This window comes from Bufo gargarizans, chromosome 6 (assembly GCF_014858855.1).
Source record: "Bufo gargarizans isolate SCDJY-AF-19 chromosome 6, ASM1485885v1, whole genome shotgun sequence".
NCBI lineage: Eukaryota > Metazoa > Chordata > Amphibia > Anura > Bufonidae > Bufo > Bufo gargarizans.
In genome coordinates this window covers 32,538,648-32,545,323 of record NC_058085.1, presented here as the reverse complement: position 1 = coordinate 32,545,323, position 6,676 = coordinate 32,538,648, and the positions used below count along the sequence as shown (strand labels likewise).

General features: G+C 44.7%; 1 long non-coding RNA gene across 1 annotated transcript; it reads right to left on the bottom strand.

Moving 5' to 3' along the window:
* Window positions 1-2,588: 2,588 nt before the first annotated feature.
* LOC122941702 lies at window positions 2,589-4,161 on the bottom strand. Its single transcript, XR_006390494.1, has 4 exons — window positions 4,098-4,161; window positions 3,015-3,164; window positions 2,712-2,891; window positions 2,589-2,629 (listed from the first exon to the last, which is right to left on the bottom strand). It is a non-coding gene; the product is annotated as an uncharacterized LOC122941702 (long non-coding RNA).
* Between the last annotated feature and the right edge of the window lie 2,515 nt (window positions 4,162-6,676).

Genomic DNA, 6,676 nt, shown 5'->3' with positions numbered 1-6,676 from the left:
CTAAGCTCTGTTCACCAGAGGATAGATCATCAGTTTACTGCTGAACCCCATAAAGAGAAACAAAGTAACAATCTTGCAGGTATGGCACCTATTAAATGTAAAAAATAAAATAAAATAATCGAAATAACTTAGGTCTCTTCATGAGGCATAGTGATACCTGATGAAGATATGATACATACAAGACTTTGATTTTCTTAATGAGACTGATAAAACATTAAAATTATGTTGATATGTTGTAACATTTCTATATTAGATTTTCGTGCAAATTACATGGACTATGGTAAAATTATATTCTTGACTAAGTTTGCATTACAGATCACAATTAAACAGTACACTTCAGAGCAAGGATCGGTAGATCATGATTGGGGATGAGCGAACTTGACTTTGGATGAAACATCCGAAGTCAATTTGCATAAAACTTTGGTCTAATACTGTACAGAGCAACTGCTCCGTACAGTATTAGAATGTATTGGCTCAGATGAGCTGAAGTTATTACTTCGCAAAGTCTTGCATGACTTTGCGTAATAACTTCATAGATTAATTTTTACTGTAAAAAAACATTTCCCGAATAACACAGTGCGGTGAGGGACAGGACTTCATAAAATGGTGATAACATTCATTTATTAGTCTACTTCAGTCATTAAACACACCAGATATTGGAACAGGGTTAGGGCTCTTTCTTATCGGTTTTATTTATTTCTGTTGTTCTGCCCTGAAGCAGGGGTACTTTAGAGTCTGGACATGTGTGGACATTTCCTCCTGTGTTCCCTATAAAAAGTCATCAACTCCTTTTTTTTTAACTTTGAAGGGTTAACTTGCACTAACATGCTATTTAATAATGTGTACATATGTTGTGATATATATGCTGTTCATTTGCATGGCACTGTGTATAGGGTTAATAAATACTGAGAGACTTTTGGGACTTTCTAGCTTATAATGAGTAGCTGGTAATTTTACCAGCTTACCATAAGGGTTAAAGTAGACCATGCTTTGGAGAGAATAAGCCAGACTTGTTTACCACCAAAACCAGACAGAATGACCTTTTGGATGCCTGGTTTAGCTCTGTTATTATATCTGAAGACTTTTTTTTTGTCTGGAAAAACTGCTTCTTCAGTTCCATTGAAGTTCTAATGTCAGTCTATGACATATGAATATTGTAACTTTGTATTTGTTTGTGCTGAGTTTCTCCACCCCACTCCTCCCATTAGAAGGTTCTAGTCACAGCTACAAACTGTATATAAGAGGAGCAGTCAAAGTCCATAGTCCCCCAGTTAGGGATCAGCGCTTAGAAGAGACTCTGCCAGACTAATGGAGTGAACAGAAGAAGATGCTGAGACAGAGATACTCTGTCAGAGACCCTGGATCACCAGCCTTTGACCAGGATAACAGCCATCTGAGTGTGAGAGGGAGAGCTAGCTCATGCCTTTCCTCAGCATCAAATCTTCTCCTGCACGTAAGGAGACGGGAGAAGACAGCTCAGTGTCTTGCCTGTATTGTTTTGCACTTGAGTTTCTCTACTAAAAAAGCAAGCCGACCCTGACTCTCTGGGCTTATTTCCCATTGGGGTGCACCACGCCTTATCATCCCTTCCGGAGAGCAGCAACATGTGGTGACACCTGAACAGTGTCCGGGGGACCCAGGGTAGTGTTGGGGCCACTTCAAACCCGGACACTGCATATATCCTTATACAAGAAGCACAAGGAGGCGCCATTGCTGGTTTATCTCAGCACATTTTTTTAAAAATACATCAAATGTAAGATTTCATTGCTTGATTTAGTGGTCACTACTCACCTGGACGGTTATCTTTAGGAATGTCCTCTGAACTCTGCTCATCACCCCTCACATATATCTCTGTAGGAATGTCCTCTATACTCTGCTCATCACCCCTCACATATGTCTCTGTAACATATATAATGTTCAGATCTTCACCTGGTTTCACAAGCTGTGAAATAAATAGTGTAGAAGTCATCAGACCGTTGGAGAAGTGGTGTGGAAGGTTTTATATGACCAGAAAAGATCAGTAATTAGAATGATGACCAAAAATGACCAGACAGCAGAAGTTATCTGACCCAAATATGCAGGTCTCCTGTATAAATTCAACCTGTTGGTTCCTTATTCCAACCATCAGTCTCCATAACCAGAAAATTGTGAGAAGCTCCAGACTACATGTAATGTCTATAGTCAGCTGTAATCCTGCCATCTTCACCTTTCTCATTATACAACGGTAAAAAATATTATTCTGGTGGATAAAACAAGATTGAACACAAGATCTTCACATCCTTCTACAGATCATAGGAAACATTTCATGAGACCTTATTCCCATCTACCTGATCATCCTGTGGGACATTGTGATGTTCTTCTGAACCATCCTGTGGAAGAAGAGGACTGGGACATCTCTCTGGTGTTCTTATCTCTTCCTTAACTGTAGGAAACACATCCATAGACTGAATTCATTCCTTACATACAGATAATGAGAGGACATGTGTATTTAGTCATGTCTATTACCTGGTAATGTGAGGGGCCAGTGATCCTCCATCATGAAATCCTTGTACAGATCTTTGTGTCCTTCTAAATACTCCCACTCCTCCATGGAGAAATAGACGGTGACATCCTGACACCTTATAGGAACCTGACAACAGAATGATACAGTCATCACCCAGATCCCTTCATAGCATTCCTGTATAATGTCCCAGCATTCCCAGCAGTGTCACCTCTCCAGTCAGCAGCTCAATCATCTTGTTGGTGAGTTCTAGGATCTTCTCTCTATTATTTTCTTCATGTATCAGGGGGTGAGGTGGAGGCCCTGTGATTGGGTTCAGGGTTCTTCCCGATCCTTCAGAGACAGGGGCCTGACAGCGCTCACTAGAGGTCTTCTTCACTACTGTGTAGTCCTGGTTATGGAGAGACACAGTAATAAATATCACTCCATACATCTCCAGAGTCCCTCACCTCTCCAGTCATGTCCATCTAACATAGATAAGATGATGTAATGTGACATCATCAGAATCTCTCACCTCTCCAGTAAGCCGGAAGAGAATCTCTAGGGTGAGATTTATTATACTCTCCGCCATCTTGTTCCTGTCCCTATCCATCATTGACGGGTCAATCAGGAGAAGGATCTTATATAGAAGATATCCACTGAGCGGATCCTATATTGTAGGAACCTGAATGGAAAGAAGATGAGATGATGGAAAATCCTACAAAATCCCATGTAAAATACAATTACTGGAGATAATAAGAGGAAACACAACATACGAAGACAAGGTTATTCAGTTGTTCATTTTTTGAAACCTAATAAAGTATTAATAAAACCTCTATAAACATGGAACCTCCAGTAATTGTACTGACCGCGGAATAAGGTCATCGTGTCATTATTACTGCACACCATAAAAGAAAACCCAAAAAACTATTGTGTTTTTTCGTTCCACCATAAAAATTTTAATTTTTTCCACATTATCGCAAGACTTTAGATGGAAAATTAAATGCTGCCATTAAAACAAATATAACTCACTCCTCAAAAAAACACGTACGTCTATGACATCCGAAAAAATAAAAGACTTATGGAAGACGAGCAGGAAACAAGAACGGAACTGTCCAAATTGGTTTGGTCCTGAAAAGGCTTCTTGCTCAGCAAGTTCCCTGCTCTCTTCTGTGGTAGAAACTACAGGTACATTGAAGTCAGTTCCACTGCAAACCGCTGCAATGTCAATGGCGAGCAGAGAAGAGAACTCAGCGCTCGCAGGAGAGTGCGCCATTCTCTTCATACAGCTGATCGGCGGGAGTCGGACCACCACAGTCAGATACTGATGACAAGTGTTGAGCGAACTTGTGTTTTCATGTCTGCGTACAAGGTTCTGGTTATCTAAGAATTCCGTTAAGGATTCCGCTACCAGGGACCATAAGTTATCATCCGTGGTAGCGGAATCCATAACTGAATTCTTAGATAACCAGAACCTTGTACGCGGACATGAAACAGAAGTTCGCTCATCCCTATTGAGGACACATCATCAATACAGAGAAAGTGTTTCCATCCTCAGAAGGCGGATTCTGTCCTCACTGACCGAGGACTCTCCAGGGACATGTTATACAATCCTTACCTGACAGACGATGGCGGTGACTGGACACATACCTCCTCCTGCACCGCTGGACACTACATGGATGGGGGAGACTAGTGGGCTAAAGGACCTTTCATGATGTCATGACCATGTGACCATGTGTGGGAGGAGTCAGGCTGTGCTGCTGGAGGAGGTAAAGGACCTTTCATGATGTCATGACCAGGGGCGTAGCTATAGGGGTTTATTTATTTTACGCATTTTATATTTGCAGAGGTAGCAGTCGCTACCGGGCCCAGGAGCCCGAGAGGGCCCAAAGACCCTTGTGCCGCATAAGAAGACACCGGTATTATAGAAAGTGCATGCTGGTCAAGTTACACCTCTGGCTGGAAGGTGGCCTCGGGCAGCATGAAAGCTATGTGCTTCCCTGCCCTGACCACAAAGCACTGAGGGAAGGGGGCCCAAGCTGAGCTCTTGCACCAGGGCCCCTGAGCCTTTAGCTACGCCCCTGGTAATGACCATGTGATCATATGTGGGAGAAGTCATAAATCAAATAAGCAGGTGCTGGTGCCATCTGTGATGTGTATGTAGCAGAGCTGTCTCTGTGTGATGTGTATGTAGCGGAGCTGTCTCTGTGTGACGTGTATGTAGCGGAGCTGTCTCTGTGTGACGTGTATGTAGCGGGGCTGTCTCTGTGTGACGTGTATGTAGCGGGGCTGTCTCTGTGTGACGTGTATGTAGTGGAGCTGTCTCTGTGTGACGTGTATGTACGTGAGCTGTCTCTGTGTGACGTGTATGTAGCGGGGCTGTCTCTGTGTGACGTGTATGTAGTGGAGCTGTCTCTGTGTGACGTGTATGTAACAGAGCTGTCTCTGTGTGACGTGTATGTAGCGGAGCTGTCTCTGTGTGACGTGTATGTAGCGGAGCTGTCTCTGTGTGACGTGTATGTAGCGGAGCTGTCTCTGTGTGAAGTGTATGTAGCGGATCTGTCTCTGTGTGATGTGTATGTAGCGGAGCTGTCTCTGTGTGATGTGTATGTAGCGGAGCTGTCTCTGTGTGACGTGTATGTAGCGGAGCTGTCTCTGTGTGACGTGTATGTAGCAGAGCTGTCTCTGTGTGACGTGTATGTAGCAGAGCTGTCTCTGTGTGATGTGTATGTAGCGGAGCTGTCTCTCTGTGACGTGTATGTAGCAGAGCTGTCTCTGTGTGATGTGTGTGTAGCGGTGCTGTCTCTGTGTGATGTGCATGTAGTGGAGCTGTCTCTGTGTGATGTGTGTGTAGTAGAGCTGTCTCTGTGTGATGTGTATGTAGCAGAGCTGTCTCTGTGTGATGTGTATGTAGAGGAGCTGTCTCTGTGTGACGTGTATGTAGCGGAGCTGTCTCTGTGTGATGTGTATGTAGCGGAGCTGTCTCTGTGTGATGTGTATGTAGCAGAGCTGTCTCTGTGTGATGTGTATGTAGCAGAGCTGTCTCTGTGTGACGTGTATGTAGCGGAGCTGTCTCTGTGTGATGTGTATGTAGCGGAGCTGTCTCTGTGTGATGTGTATGTAGCGGAGCTGTCTCTGTGTGATGTGTATGTAGCGGAGCTGTCTCTGTGTGACGTGTATGTAGCGGAGCTGTCTCTGTGTGACGTGTATGTAGCGGGGCTGTCTCTGTGTGACGTGTATGTAGCGGGGCTGTCTCTGTGTGACGTGTATGTAGTGGAGCTGTCTCTGTGTGACGTGTATGTAACAGAGCTGTCTCTGTGTGACGTGTATGTAGCGGGGCTGTCTCTGTGTGACGTGTATGTAGTGGAGCTGTCTCTGTGTGACGTGTATGTAACAGAGCTGTCTCTGTGTGACGTGTATGTAGCGGAGCTGTCTCTGTGTGACGTGTATGTAGCGGAGCTGTCTCTGTGTGATGTGTATGTAGCGGAGCTGTCTCTGTGTGATGTGTATGTAGCGGATCTGTCTCTGTGTGATGTGTATGTAGCGGAGCTGTCTCTGTGTGATGTGTATGTAGCGGAGCTGTCTCTGTGTGACGTGTATGTAGCGGAGCTGTCTCTGTGTGACGTGTATGTAGCAGAGCTGTCTCTGTGTGATGTGTATGTAGCAGAGCTGTCTCTGTGTGATGTGTATGTAGCGGAGCTGTCTCTCTGTGACGTGTATGTAGCAGAGCTGTCTCTGTGTGATGTGTGTGTAGCGGTGCTGTCTCTGTGTGATGTGCATGTAGTGGAGCTGTCTCTGTGTGATGTGTGTGTAGTAGAGCTGTCTCTGTGTGATGTGTATGTAGCAGAGCTGTCTCTGTGTGATGTGTATGTAGAGGAGCTGTCTCTGTGTGACGTGTATGTAGCGGAGCTGTCTCTGTGTGATGTGTATGTAGCGGAGCTGTCTCTGTGTGATGTGTATGTAGCAGAGCTGTCTCTGTGTGACGTGTATGTAGCGGAGCTGTCTCTGTGTGATGTGTATGTAGCGGAGCTGTCTCTGTGTGATGTGTATGTAGCGGAGCTGTCTCTGTGTGATGTGTATGTAGCGGAGCTGTCTCTGTGTGATGTGTATGTAGCGGAGCTGTCTCTGTGTGACGTGTATGTAGCGGAGCTGTCTCTGTGTGACGTGTATGTAGCGGAGCTGTCTCTGTGTGACGTG